Source organism: Heteronotia binoei, chromosome 3, assembly GCF_032191835.1.
Source record: "Heteronotia binoei isolate CCM8104 ecotype False Entrance Well chromosome 3, APGP_CSIRO_Hbin_v1, whole genome shotgun sequence".
Lineage (NCBI taxonomy): Eukaryota > Metazoa > Chordata > Lepidosauria > Squamata > Gekkonidae > Heteronotia > Heteronotia binoei.
The window spans coordinates 101,436,206-101,452,068 of NC_083225.1; the positions used below are offsets into that span (position 1 = coordinate 101,436,206).

Genomic DNA, 15,863 nt, shown 5'->3' on the forward strand with positions numbered 1-15,863 from the left:
CTGAACTATGGCAAAGTCCTTTAGTTCTTGCTTAGCACTTGCTCAGCCACATCATTTAAACCTTCACCACCACCTTACTAGAAGCTGGATAAGGCAAAACATCTTTATGTGTGAATTTGCAGGGGCTTGGGATAACAAAAGAAAACAGGCACCAGTGCAGAGCAGCTACATGTACTTGATTTACACACCACAGATATATCTAATTGTGAGAGATGTTTTGCTGCTGTGAAAACTAAGGAACTATGGCTGCTTTACACAGGTCAAAGCACTGTTTAAATGATCCTGAGCCTTTGCAAAGTTGAATGAACAAGGCCACTGCCCTGTCAGCTTCGCCTGTCCTCTGATGTACTGCCTCATTCCCAGTGTCAGTTCTTCTGCAGGACTAATCAAATCTGTACATAGTTTGAATAATATAGATTCCTTAACTGATTAATATTTTCCCCAATGCTAACCTTCAGTTTTGGAGTGAAAGAACAGCATGTTGTCACCAAAATGGCTAAACTCATCATTATGCTGGAGATCCCTTAGCCTTAAAAAGCAGCTGCAGGGAGGCCTAGTTTGGAACTAACAACATGCACTTTCTTTCTTCAGTTCTGTTTTTTCGGTTTAAAACAATTTATTAATAACATATGGTAACAATGTCAAATTATATTGTTACAATCCCTAACCCATGTGATATTTTTCTAATCCCCCCTCCCTCCTTTACTAGACTTCCGCTGATGTTATATACTTAAGTTCACTTATAAAGGTACCCTTAACCCATCAAAGTTCTTTCTTCAGTTCTGCTTTAAAATTCCAAAGGGGCAGCCATTTTATTTTATTGTAGTGAAAATTAACAGGGCTCCTATAGCACCTTAGATGAACAATTTTATTCCAGTTTCCGTTTACATGGACTACAATTCACCTGTTTTTATTTCATGCTTCCAAGAATTTCATCTATAGATTACAACAGGTTTCCCAATGTGGTGACCATGGGCACCATGGTGCCTGCTGAGCTTCCAAGAAAGCATCCAGGGCCTTTGTAAGACGGGGCTTGTTACTTGCCGCCCTCATTCTACTGAAAGGGTTTTCCATGGATGCAACAGCAGCAGCCACCACAAAAAGATCAGGAGGTCTAATAAGCATCCAGACCTGTTATTCCATTTCTTTCTTCCTTCCTTCCCTCATGATTTCTTTTCTTTTAATACACCTACTGCAATTCCTCATTAGTAGACCATGCAAGACGGATATGCGAACCACACTTTCTCAACAATGAACTAAAGTTACTAAATCATCTAAACCACACACTTCAAACAAATGGCTACTCCAAGAATGAAATCAGAAGAGCGATTAAACCAAAGGTGAAACAAACTGAAGAAAAATGGTCTCCCACAGGAAAAGAGCTTTTGCCATGTATCAAAGGAATCACTTATCAGATGGGAAAAATTATGAAGAAACATAACCTACAAACAGTATTCAGACCCATCAGAAAAATACAACAGATGCTATGATCTGCAAAAGACAGAAGAGACCTCCTCACTTCTGCAGGAGTATACCGAATACCCTGCAGTTGTGAACAAGTTTACACTGGGACCATGCAACATAGCACCCAGACAAGACTAAAAGAACATGAAAGACACTTCAGACTTGGCCAACCTGAAAAAGCAGCAGTGGCTGAACATAGCCTAACTCAAACAGGACACAGGATCTTATTCCAAGATACTGTAATACTGGACAACACATCCAATTACCATGTTGGAGCTGTTTCGCCAGGTTTTGGGGTGAGGCAGTGGGCATCTAGTCACTAGATTGGTTGGTCTCCCCTACTGTACTATCCTACTGCGCTATTTTGCTGCATCATATTGTTATACCATCTTGGTCCTGCTGAACTATTCTGTTGGACTGAACATTGCAATCGGTTTTTACTGTCATGCTGTTTTATTGTTATGTTGATTTTATTGTGATTTTATTATTCATGTTGTGTTCCGCTCTGAGTCCCTATGGGGAATGGGCAGAATATAAATAAACAGATAATAATAATAATAATAATAATAATAATAATAATAATAATAATAATAATAATAATAATAATAATGTCGGATTACACAGGGCAGCCATTGAAATCCATAAACATAAACACAATTTCAACAGGAAAGAGTTTAAAAATGAATAGGACATAGTTTCCTGTCCTGAAAAATACAAAATTCTCTACATCTTACAACAACACTACATAAAAGATTAAAATTTCAACAGCTCATCCATATGCAAAAGAACCTCATCAAGGAAGCTCTTTCATTAGCATGTCACAGCCTGGGAAACTTCTACAAGATAATGAGACTCAGCCCCATGGCTTTTTTGTAGAGAAAGCAACAGGAACTCATTTGCATATTTGGCCACACCCCCAACATCAACTTTGTTTCACACAGAGCTTTTTGGTAGAAAAAGCCCAGAATGAACTTATTTGCATATTAGGCCACACCCTCTGATGCTAAGTCAGCCAGAACTGCGTTCCTGTGCGTTCCTGTTTTTTTAAAAAAAAGCCCTGCTCAGCCCTACCCCCACCTTCCTGAGTAAATATAAATGACCTGCCTACCATCTTCTTCTCACTTTGACACAGAGAGAACTCTAGCCTTCTGTATTATACCTCTGACAATGCCAGTCACAGCTGTTGGCAAAACATCAGGTTCTACAATGCCAAGACCACAAACATACAGCCTGGAAAATCTATAACAACTAATGAACTCAGCTGTGAAAGCCTTCGACAACATAAGCTTCCATTGGCTGTGACATATGGATATTGAAACTGGTTTGCTCTCTTGCTTACAAACCAGCATTAAACTGTAGTTTCAAATACTATTTCTAAACAAGAGAACATTTTGCTTGCCTGATTCAGACAACTAACAGCACCTTCTTCCAGACCAAAGTGTACCAATTTTGTGTTTATGATTGTGTCTGTCATAGCCAATTATTACTCTGTATTACAATTTCAATCTCAAAGCTATAGCAGTTAACCCTCCCATTTACCACACATAAACAAAATATGCATATCTTGCTACCATACTAGAGCAAGCAATAGCAGCAAAGTGCACAATGCAGAATAAAACTGCTATTGACAATAACTTAATAATTCTCTAAATCAAAGCTATTTTTATTCCACAATGTGTATATATATATATATTTCTCAAAACTTTTGTATATTATATGATGCCTAGGATTGTTCTGTTATATCCAAATAAACAATACAGTTCAAGTATATTTTTGGTACAATTCTGACTTGTACTTGACTAACTCAACCAGCTTTCTCTTGCTCTTGACAAGTCCCCAGTTGAGCTTTCCAGTGTGTGCAGATCTGTGATCAGCGACTAGTGATAGATTAGATCATTCCATTCAGCATTCTTCTAGAAATTTGTGGTTTCATAATTTTCCAACTCATAGAATGTATTACTCCTGCGGAAGATTACCAGTGAATGAAATGAGTGTGCTCACCTGGGGACTTCTCACGAGCAAGAGAAAGCTGGGTGAGTTGGTCAAATAGAAGTGGTCAGAATTGGACTAGAAATATACTTGGACTGTATTGCTGTGAGACACTATTTGGCTATAACAGAACAATGATAGATAGACAGACAGACAGACAGACATATATATAATACATACACAAAGAGAGAGAGAAGATATATTGCAGAATAAAAATATATTTGATTTTTGGAGAATCGGCACGTTATTTTTAATAGCAGCTTTTCCACGAGGTTTGGTTTCATAATCTACCTCATTAGAGCATGCAGAACAGAAAATTTAATTTATTTATTTATTTACTTTATATTTTTATCCCACCCTCTCTGCAAGCATAGGATTTTAATTTTGTTTTGATGGACAGAACATTTATGTCTCATGTTCAGAAGTCAAAGATTTCTAAATATATTTAGGTTCTGTACCACTTTAATTTGACACGAGCCAGGGCCTTCTCGGTGGCAGCACCAGAGTTATGGAATGCTCTCCCGGAGGCCATAAGGGCCCTGCGGGACCTTCCTATACTCCGCAGGGCCTGTAAAACCGAATTGTTTTGACAGGCCTTCGATGCTTAAACTGAGAAAGAGCTGCCACCTGACATCAGCTAGAGTTCCCGGTGACCAACCATCTGAAAAGCAGAACCGCCAATATAGTAATGGTACAGCACGGTGGAATAGTTTTCAAATTTTAATCGTATTAATGTTTTATAGATTTTATTGACATTGTTTTAAATCGTGTAAACGACTGTTGTAAGCAGCCCTGAGTCCGCTTGCAGAGAGGGCAGGATAAAAGTCTAATGTAAATAAATAAAATTTCCAATCATGTACATGTTCAATCTATTTCCATTTAGCTGACTAAATTGCTTGCATATATGTTTAAAAAGTCAACAACAAATAAGTTATAATAATAAATATAATAATTATAATTTTTTATTTCTATCCCGCCCTCCCCGCCGGAGCGGGCTCAGGGCGGCTCACAACATAAAATAAACACTACATCGGTTTTACATTATAAAACATGGTTAAAACAGTTATAAATTATTAAAAAATTAACATAACATAACAACATGACGTTATAACGTTAGATTTGGTAGACTTCTAAGAATAGGACATTAAAACATTTCCAGCAGCATGCCTAGCTTTGTCATTGATTCTGTCACTAGTTGAAGGCCATCCTGAAAAGGTGGGTCTTACAGGCCCTACGAAATTGATCTAAACATCTTAGGGCCCTCACTTCCTCAGGAAGTTGGTTCCATAGTAGTGGAGCAGTGACAGAGAAGGCCCGATCCCGGGTGGCCTTCAGTCTGGCCTCCCTTGGCCCAGGGATATTCAACTGGTTTTTCCCAGATGACCTCAGTGCCCTCTGGGGCTCGTGTGGGGAGAGACGGTCCCTCAGGTAGGTAGGTCCTCGGCCATATAGGGCTTTAAAGGTAATAACCAGCACTTTGTAGCGAACTCGGTATGCCACTGGCAGCCAGTGCAACCCGCGCAGCCCCGGCCGTATGTGCTCCCATCTTGGGAGCCCCAGCAACAGCCTAGCCGCCGCGTTCTGCACCAGCTGCAGCCGCCGAGTTCGGCACAAGGGCAGCCCCATGTAGAGGGCGTTGCAGTAGTCCAGTCTTGAGGTGACCGTAGCATGGATCACCATTGCTAGGTCACGGCGCTCCAGGAAGGGGGCCAACTGCTTCGCCTGTCGAAGATGAAAGAACGCGGACTTGGCAGCGGCCGCTATCTGTGCCTCCATTGATAATGAAGGCTCCAGAAGAACCCCCAGGCTCCTGACCTTATGTGCCGCTTTAAGCTGCACACCGTCAAGAACCAGCAAGGGGATTTCCCTTCCCAGGGCACCGCGACCCAAGCAAAGGACCTCTGTCTTCGTTGGATTCAACTTCAGCCCGCTCAGTCTGAGCCAACCTGCCACGGCTTGCAATGCTAGGTCCAGGCTTTCTGGGACGGAGCCAGGCCGGCCATCCATTAGTAGATAGAGCTGGGTGTCATCAGCATATTGATGGCACCCAAGCCCAAACCTCCGGGCAATCTGGGCAAGGGGGCGCATATAGATGTTAAACAACATCGGGGAGAGAACTGCCCCTTGTGGCACCCCGCATACTAGTGGTTGCCTCCGGGACCGTTCCCCCCCAATGGCCACCCTTTGTCCCCGTCCTTCGAGGAAGGAGGAAAGCCACTGTAAGGCCAATCCCCCAATCCCCGTGTCGGCGAGCCGGCGGGCCAGTAGCTGGTGATCGACCGTATCAAATGCGGCCGACAGATCCAACAATATCAGCACCGCCACGCCGCCTCGGTCCAGATGCCGCTGGAGGTCATCCACTAAGGCGACCAGCACTGTCTCCGTCCCATAACCAGGACGAAAGCCGGACTGGTGAGGGTCTAAGGCGGAAGTGTCATCCCAAAAACTCTGCAACTGTAACGCCACTGCCCTCTCTATGACCTTACCTAAAAATGGTAGGTTAGAGACCGGTCGATAGTTTGCCAATTCGGCCGGATCTGCTGTACTCTTTTTTAGGAGAGGGCGGACCATGGCCTCTTTCAAAGATGTTGGAAATTGCCCTTCCAAGAGGGATCTATTTACGATATCCCGTATAGGATATCTAAGCTCCCTCTGGCAGGATTTAATTAGCCAGGAGGGGCATGGGTCAAGGTCGCAAGTTGTAGGGCGTACAGTTGAGAGGACTTCGTCGACTTCCCCAAGACTAAGCGCGTCAAAGTGATCCAAGATAACATCAGGAGACAGGCACGGAGCCCCGGGTTCATCTACTGCATTCAATGTGGCAGAAAAGTCCTGGCGGAGTGACGAGATTTTATCTGCAAAAAATTTCGCAAAAGCCTCACAGCCTATTTCCAATTCTCTCATATTTGGTCTGCCTTGGGGCAGAGTGGTCAAATTTTCAATTATCTTAAATAATTGTGCTGGGCGCGAATTTGCAGATGCAATCCTAGCCGCAAAGTAATCCTTCTGCTAGAATAAAATTTTAGTTCTGCTAGAATAAAATTTTAATCTAAAATCACGGCCATGTTTAGACAGCAATTCTAAACAGAACTACTCAATGGTATTTACTCCCAGGAGAGAGTTTTTATGATTGCACTGTTACACTTACCTAGGGCCAGCGCAACCCAGTAGGCCAGGTAGGTAGTCGCCTAGGGCACCAACTGGCAACAGGGGTGGGCAGCGGGTTTCTCTCTGCTCCTGGTGCCCCCTCCCCGCCACCACTGAGCTCATCCTTGCCACTGTCCACCTCTCTGCTGCCCTCCCCCGCCCTGCTGTCCAGCAGCTGCAGAAAAGGGTCTGACCAGGGGCAGTGGGTAGCAAGGGAGGGCCAGCTCAAAGTGCTTCCGAGTGCATGCACCGCCCTGCCCCTGCTCAGCCTTCTGAGACCCAGCTGGATGGTAAAGTGGGGGAGGGCAGTGGCGAGATGGGCGACGGGGAAGGGGCTGAGCCAGGGCAGCAGGTCAGTGTAGCAGTGGGTGCACCACAGCAAGGAAGACCGGCTTCAAGCACCTCCAAGTGCACACACCACACTGCTGCCCCTGCTCAGCCTTCCTGGGTCCATGCACAGACCTGGGAAGGCTGAAGAGGGGTGGCAGGGCAGCTCATGCATTTGAAGGCGCTTGCTGCCCAGGGTACCAGAAACCCTGGCGCCAGCGTTGCACTTATCTTTACAGTAAAACACTGCAATCACAAACATAAGCAGCATTAAGACTGTTATTATACAACAACTAAAATTAAATTTAAATGTTACAATAATTTACAGAACAAATAACATGCTAATGGCAGAAAGATTTAAACAGCAATAAACAATTTTATGTGCAATTCATCCAAGTGTATCTTTATTTGCTATAAAGGTGAAAATAGCTGAGAAAGAAAAATGGAAAAATAATGTATAAAACCCTAGGCACAAAAAGGAACTCTGGAGAAATATATAAAGTTGTCAAAAATAAAAAAAAAATCATGCAAATCTTTTCAGGTATTTGAATCCAGTGGCACTTTTAAGATCAACAAAGTTTAATTCTAGCTATATGCATGCATGCTTCTTCAGATACTTTTCAGGTGTTGTGTATTTTGTTAGAATTTGCACATGATCACATCTGCATTAGAGCCCAAGCCAGGGATTTGGGGACATTAGACTTCGCACAATATCACATCTGCATTAGAACCCAAGCCGGAGAGTTGTGGATAACCAAGCAAAGGAAAAAATGGGAATCAAACACAGTATGGATAGAAGCAAGAGAGTTCTAATTTTCAGTAGGTACTTGGCAAAGTGCCCAGGCCTGGAATGAACACAAGCATTTGAACAGTGTACCCAGCAAACTGGAAGCTCATTCAGCCTACAAATAGTGCAACAGGGAGAGAGAGATTTTGAACGTACAAAGCAGAGTTTCTGGGATAGCAGGAGTTCATATCGAACAGCTAAGAGTTCATTAACTTCAGAATTACATTTTAATATATACAGGACCAGAGCAAAAAATGTTGTACAGATTTCAATGTTAAACTATGCATGCATCAGCCAATGTAGTATATTGATTAGACATCAGAGCATAAGACTAGGACCAGGAAAACCTGGGTTTGAAAATGCCAGGAAGGTCAACAGGTGGTCTTCAACTTTCTCTCAACCCTACCTGCCTACAAACACTGTTGTGAGAAACAAAGAGAGAGGGACAGTCATGTATACTGCACTGCTCCTTGGAAGAACAGTAAAATATAAATGTGAAGAATACGTTTAGCATCTTCCAAAAGACAGTTGATTACCAGTCACAAGCACACAGCACTAGCAAGAATCTTAGAAATAAGGAGGAATTACACAAATCAGAAAACAGACAAGTCTAAAAGTGCAGCAAAGAATACAGGAATGAAATTGACTGTAAGATTATGCTACGTGCTGCTTCTCAACAATGATGGGGAGTGCTTTAACTTAGCACATACACTGTGCATGCAGAATGTCCCATATTTAATCATGGGTGAAAAAAAAGATAAAGGAATGTCCAGAGCTGAAATCTCCATTCTGAAAAACAGTAGTCACTGGATACAATGAATTATTTTATATTCAGTTGGAAACTAAGTGCCTTTTTGTTTCCAAACACATATAAAGTACAAACTTCAACAATTTTCATGCAATTTTATATAAAAACAGGTTGCTTACCTGTAACTTATGATCTTCGAGTGGTCATCTGTGCAGTCACACACATGGGTTTTCCCGCTGGAACGAACCCGACCTCGGAGAATTCAAAGCTAGCCTTAGGCGTTATTTTTGGCGCGCGTTTCCTCCCGCTCTGGGGAGCAGGCATCCACTGCGCATGCCTGGAGTGAGGGGAAAGCGCTCCACCCACCAGTTTCTTTCACGCCGCTGTATAACGTAGTAGTGTCCATAAGATGCAATCAATTAAAGAAACAGCAGTGGGGCTGGATGGGCGGGCGCGTGTGACTGCACAGATGACCACTCGAAGATCATAAGTTACAGGTAAGCAACCTGTTTATCTTCTTCGTGGTCTCTGTGCAGTCCCACACATGGGTGACTGATAAGCTAAACTGCATGGAGGTGGGTGCTGGTTCTGAAAGAAAAAACTTCAGAGATTACGCAACAAATCAGTCAAGTTAGTCCACTTACCATGAGAAATCAGTGTAGGCTCAATCGAAGATGGAGCGTAGCACAGCTTGCCCAAAGGACGCATCTCGCCTTGCACGTACGTCTATGGCATAATGCGTGGCGAAGGTGGATGCGGAAGACCAAACTGCAGCCGCACAAATGTCCTCAATGGGCACACCCCTGGAGAAGTCTGAAGACGTAGAGAGGGCCCTAGTAGAATGGGCTTTTAAACGTTCTGGTACTGGTTGCTTAGCTAACTGCTAGCACAGTGCAATAGCATCAACCAGCCATTTAGAGAGTCTCTGGGTGGAGAGTCTTTGTCCCTTTTTATGAGTTCCATAGGATACAAACAACCTGGAGTCCTTACGGAAGGAGGCTGTTCTATCCAAATAAAACGCTAGAGCTCGACGCACATCTAGATTGTGGAGGGATCTTTGGCCTGCATCCATGGGATTCTGGAAGAAGGATGGCAAGGTTGTGGACCTCTGCAAATGGAAAGGTGACACTACCTTAGGTAGAAATTCAGGGTCCGGTCGCAGAACCACTGTCATGATGGAAGACAGTGTAGGGTGGATCTGACCTAAAGGCACAAATGTCACTAGCCCGTTTCCCTGAAGTGACTGCCACAAGCAGCGCTGTTTTCCACGATAGGAGTTGCAGTGGAATGGATGCCATCGGCTCAAAGGGAGACTTCATCAGCTGGCTGAGCACTAGGGATAGGCTCCAGGTAGGGTAGAGTTGACGGATTGGTGGTTTGAGATGCAGAATTCCCTTGAGGAAAGACTTTGTGACGGGGTGTGAAAACACTGTATGGCCTTCTATGTGCTGGTGGAAGGCTGAGATGGCTGCAAGGTGGACCTTTAGGGATGAGTACGTAAGGCCAGACTCTGAAAGGTAGAGGGTATAAGAGAGTATTTGCAATATCGAAGAGGAAGCAGGGTGGAAGTTGTTGTGCGTGGCGTACTGGGAGAATCGTTGCCATTTGGATGCGTCAGACTTCCTAGTGGACGGTTTCCTGGCGTTTAATAGAATATGGCGAACTTCGTCAGGGAAACCTAAAAATTGATTTTCCAAGCAGTCAGCTTGAGAAGGGAGGGATCGTGATGCAAGACCCTGCCCTTCTGTTGTGACAGGAGGTCCCGTGCTTGAGGGAAGCAGTGGTAAAGTTTGTTGGACAGGAAGAGAAGGGATGTGAACCATGCTTGGCGAGGCCACCATGGTGTGACTAGGATGCAGTTGGTTTGGTCCAATTGTATCGGGGCGGTCCGGGGAGAGAGATCCAGCTGCCGGCCCTTGACGGGGTGCCACTAATACCGGTCCCCAAGGTCAAGAGCTTAGGCGTGCTCCTCGAGTCCTCCCTTACAACGGAGGCTCAGGTGGCAGCCACTGTTAGATCTGCCTTTTTCCATCTTCGGCAAGCACGGCAGCTGGCCCCTTACCTGGACCGCAGCGACCTAGCGACGGTAATCCATGCTACGGTCACCTCAAGAATAGATCACTGTAATGCTCTCTACATGGGGCTACCCCTGACGCTAACCCGGAGACTACAACTAGTGCAGAACGCTGCGGCACGGCTGTTAATGGGGCTACCACGATGGGAGCACATTCGGCCAGTGCTGAGAGAGCTGCACTGGTTGCCTGTTGTGTTCCGAGTTCGCTTCAAGGTGTTGGTATTAACCTTTAAAGCCCTTTATGGTCAGGGACCTGCCTATCTACGGGACCGCCTTTCCCCATATATCCCCCAGAGAGCACTGCGATCAGGGACAAAAAATCTGCTGTCCGCCCCTGGCCCAAAAGAAGCCAGGCTATCCGCAACAAGATCTAGGGCCTTCTCGGTGGCAGCACCAGAACTCTGGAACACCCTCCCAGAAGCTATAAGGGCCCTGCGGGATTTGTCGGCGTTCCGCAGGGCCTGTAAGACCGAACTGTTTAGGCAGGCTTTTCTGGTTGACTGAAAATGGGCTGCCACCGGACATCCTACAGAAGCTGGTGGTCATAGTCAGAACCTAATACCGCCAGACTAGACTGAGATAGCGTAATAGTTTTTAACCTATAAATGTATTATGGTTTTATATGTTTTTATGGAATTGATTGTTTTTATGATATTGTAAGCCGCCCTGAGTCCGCTTGCGGAGAGGGCGGGATATAAATATGAAGTAATAAATAAATAAATAAATAAATAAATCTTCTGGATTGTTTTCGTTATCAATGGAATGGGTGGGAAGACAAAATGAAGTGGGCCGTTCCAACGTTGAAGAAAAGCATCCCCAGCTGACAGGGTGGAGGGAGGTCCCCGCATGTAGAATGTGGTGCATTGGGCATTGTCCGGAGAGGCAAAGACATCGATGATGGGGGTACCGAATTTGCTGAAGACAGGTAGAAGGTAACTCTTCTTGACTGACCACTCGTGGTCGTTGACTATCATCCTGCTCAGTGTGTCTGCTTGTGTATTCTGTATCCCTGGCAGGTGCACCGCTGTAAGATGAATGCCGTGTGCGATGCTCTGGTGCCAAAGATCCAGAGCTCTCTTGCAGAGGTGAATGGATGCGGTTCCTCCCTGTCGGTTGATATAGAACACGGTCGCCATGTTGTCTGATGTTACTTGTATGTGACGGCCGTGTAATGATGGAAGGAAAGATTTGAGTGCCCTGTGGACAGCAAGGAGTTCCAGGCAGTTGATGTGTAGAGACTTCTCGTATGCTGTCCACAGCCCTTGCACTGTAAGTGAATTGAGATGGGCTCCCCACCCCCATCTCGAAGCGTCTATGGTAACAACGGCCGATGGTGACTGCTTTAGGAAGGGCATTCCTTCCAGCAGGTGGTCTTGAACTGTCCACCACTCCAGAAACGGCAGGATGTGGTTTGGGACCGTTAGCAAAGTTCGCTGAAGTTGCCTTTGCGGGTGAAAGGTTCGAACGAACCAGAGTTGTAAAGGTCGCATGCGAAGTCTTGCATGTGGGAGGACTGCGGTTGTTGCTGCCATAAGGCCCAGCATGCATTGGAAGGAGAAGGCTGTCTGCGTTGGATGAGATATGATTCTGTTGGCCAACGACTGTACATTTGCGACTCTGTCCATTGGTAGGTAGGCCTTGTGGTCTGTTGTAGAAAGACAAGCCCCTATAAACTGTATGTTCTGTGAGGGGGAGAGTTGGGACTTTTGGTGGTTGACCTGCAACCCCAGGGCTGATAAAAGTTGGAGAGTTGTCTTTATGTATTGTTTGAGCTGTTCTTCCGAATGTCCCACCATGAGCCAGTCGTCTATGTAGGGGTATACAGCGATCCCTCGTTGGCGAAGAGATGCTGCCACCACTGCCATACACTTTGTGAAAACTCTTGGCGCTGTTGATAGGCCAAATGGAAGTGCTGGGAACTGATAGTGGGCATTCCCTATTGCGAATCTGAGGAATCTTCTGTGGCAGTGATTGATGGTGAGATGGAAATATGCGTCCTGTAGATCGATGAGTGCCAACCAGGCATTCTTGGGAATGAGTGGTAGCGTGGACTGTAGGGTGATCATGCGGAATTTTTTGTAACGTATGTATTTGTTGAGTCTGCGAAGATCTAATATTGGGCGTTGTCCCCCATCCCTCTTTGGTACCAAGAAGTATCGGGAATAAAAGGCCGTGCGATGGTATTGAGGTGGGATTGGCTCTATGGCCTGTTTGGCCCGGAGAATGGCAATTTCGTCCTGTAGAGCCTTGGGGGGGGGGGGTTGGTGTGAAACGAGGGTTCTTTGGTAGTGAAGCGAACTCTATGAGGTAACCCTTTTTATGATTTTTAGTACCCAAGAATCTGTTGTTATGGTCTCCCATACAGGAAGGAAGGGGAGTAGTCTGGGGGCAGTCTGTTGTTGCAATGGTGTTAGAAGGGCGAAGTCAAAGAGACTGTTTGGTTGCAGTGGTAGTCTTCTTGAAGGGCTGTGGTCTTTGGCGTTGTTGGAAAGGCTGTTTAGTAGGCGGTGCCTTGCGTTTCCAGTAATTCGATTGTCTAGGGGAGCGAGGCCTTTTGTAAAATGGTGTTTTCCAGGGCCTCTGCCTGTTGTTGTGAGGCTGCTGCTGAACGACTCCTAGTCGTTTTGCTCTTTTCCTGCTGTCATCCACAGTTGTGAGAATATCATCTGTGGTCGCATTGAAGAGTCCTTGCCCATCAAATGGGAGGTCTTCGATTTTAAATTTAATGTCCGGTTGTAATGTGGACGAGCGCAGCCAAGCATGTCTGCGCAGGGCCACTGCCGTTGCCATTGATCTGGAGGAACAACCGACAGAATGTCGCACAGTATTAATCCGTTGCTTGCTCAGACGGTTGAGTTCCCGTAGGAGCTTGGTAGGTTGCTTCTGAGATGTTTCAGGAAGCGATGGAACTAGGGTACTGAGTTGAGATGAAATGTTGTGAGAGTACGCAGCGAAGTAGGCTAGGTAGTTATTTATTTTGGCTGATGCCGTGGAGATGGAATAAAGCTTTCTTCCTAAAATGTCAAGCTTCCTACCCTCCCTTCCGGGCGGCACGGGGTGGCGTGTCTGCTTCGATTTTGACGATGAATGCACAATCATAGAATTTGGTGCCGGGTGATTGAATAAGAACTTGGATTCCGGAGCATGGATTTTGTATAGAGCCTCGATGCGCTTTGATGTAGTTGGAATAGAGGCTGGCTTATCCCAAGCCTCCTTAAGCGCTTCTAGATGGACCGGCAACATTGGGAGTGAGGAACCTGCAGGCAGGCCAGCATTAATCAGGTCATGAACGACGTCCGTTATTTTGGGGAGGTCAGTCGTCAACTTGATGTTGAGGGCTGTGGCCATATCAGAGATGAGATCAAGGTAGGATTTAGCCCCCTCAGACAGGGAGAGGTCGGCAGGCTTTACTATCTCGGATGCTGGTGATGCTGGTTGCGATGCTGAATGGGATGAACCCGAGGTTTCCGAGTCCGAGTCTTCGTCTTGTACATCTGGTACATTTGGAGTCAAAGGTGTCGGTACCGATAGAGGCTTACTAGCCGGATGGTTGGAGTGCTGTTTAGAAGACGAAGGCGTCGGTGAAGTCTGATCCCGGTGTCGAGGTAGTGCCCCTTCCTCCAGCGGTTGAGTAGGTAGGGTCTCTTGGTATCGAGGCGATTCGTGGTATCGTGTTCCCTGATACCGTGTTTCTTGGTACTGATCAGAACGGTACCGATGGTGCCGATAGCGGTAGGAGTCGACTGAGGGAGATCTCGATGGCGTGTAACGTTGATAGGAGTATCGCGATGAAGACCGTGATCTGCTATAATAACGGCGACATTCGTCCCTACTGAAGGATCGTCCTCGGAGTCGTGTGTCTCTATCCCGGCTAGGGGACCTTTCGTAGTACCGATGTCTTGGCATCTCTCAGTGTCTAGGGGACGTGATCCGTCTATCTCTAGAGAGAGATCGCTCATGACGTCTGTAGGTTGTATGGTCTCGACGCCGAGGGGGGTCAAACTGTAGAGGGGATACCATAGCATCCCTTTAACCGCGAGGGGCAGTGATGTCGCGGAAGGAATCAGGGTCGAGCTGGTGCTGCAGCATCTGTGTGGATGGCTGAGTCGGCTCGTCGGCTAAAAGATGTTCCAGCATGGATTCGTGAACCGACGGTGGTGAATGAGATCGGATCCGAATGACTTCCGCTTCGATAGTATCTGTCGGAGTCAGGGTTTGCATCGGGTTGGGTGGTTTCGGTGCCGTGAGCACTCTTAGAGAAGAAACCGCCGCTGAAGCCCTTGCATCAGAAGCTCTCTGGTCCGGTGGGGTCGGTTTCTCTTTGCCGGCCGATTCCAAGTGTTTTTTCTTGGAGTCGTGGTGCTTTTTTAGATGTTTCCCGGGCTTAAGCTGCCTGGGAGTCAGAGCCACTGAAGCTGCCGGAGCCGTACCGTCCCTTTGTAGAGTTAGGGAGGGCGGAGACCTCTGGGATTCAGAGGTTTGAGACATAGCCGGTCGCAACAAAGCTTCTAGCAGATGGCTTTTCAGTCTCGCGGCGCGGTTTTTTCTTGCCTGTTTCCCGAATTGGGCACAGTGAACACAAGTGTCCGTTCTGTGAGTCTCGCCCAGGCAAAGTAAGCACAACGAGTGGCCGTCTGACGAGGGGATCTTAGTTTCACAGCGGATACACTTTTTAAAAGTGATTTTAACTTCTTTTCCTTCCATACGCCCGGGGGGGAAGGGGGAGAGGGAAGGGAAAGGAAGGGGACGACAGAGGGTAAAGTAATTTAATTTTTTTTTAATATATACAATACCAGGTGAAGATAAGAAGGAGAAGATGGAGAAGAAAACGGAGGAATTTCTTTGACGATAAGGTGAAAGTGAGTAAGGTAGGCTAGATCTGAGAGGAGACGCAACGAGGAAGGACTATCCCAGGCGGCGGTCGGAAAGAAACTGGTGGGTGGAGCGCTTTCCCCTCACTCCAGGCGTGCGCAGTGGATGCCTGCTCCCCAGAGCGGGAGGGAACGCGCGCCAAAAATAACGTCTAAGGCTAGCTTTGAATTCTCCGAGGTCGGGTTCGTTCCAGCGGGAAAACCCATGTGTGGGACTGCACAGAGACCACGAAGAAGATCTTAATTTTTCCACATTACTAAAGGTGAAACTATTATTCCTACACCCATGTAGGGAATGTCATGTATGAAGCAGCTAATTGGTAAAATTATAATGCTGCCAGCAATTAGCCAAGGAGGTACACTTTCTTCTCTATGTTGCTTACACATGAACTACCATGGTAACGAATCAACTTCTTGGCATTATCTTTGCATTACCCTGGACACCTCTTTGAGCTA

General features: G+C 46.1%; 1 protein-coding gene across 3 annotated transcripts in view; it reads right to left on the bottom strand.

Annotated features, from left to right (window-relative positions):
* Positions 1 to 15,863, bottom strand: part of ITSN1 (intersectin 1) — a 197,760-nt gene that overhangs the window by 155,490 nt on the left and 26,407 nt on the right. The window lies entirely within an intron of this gene.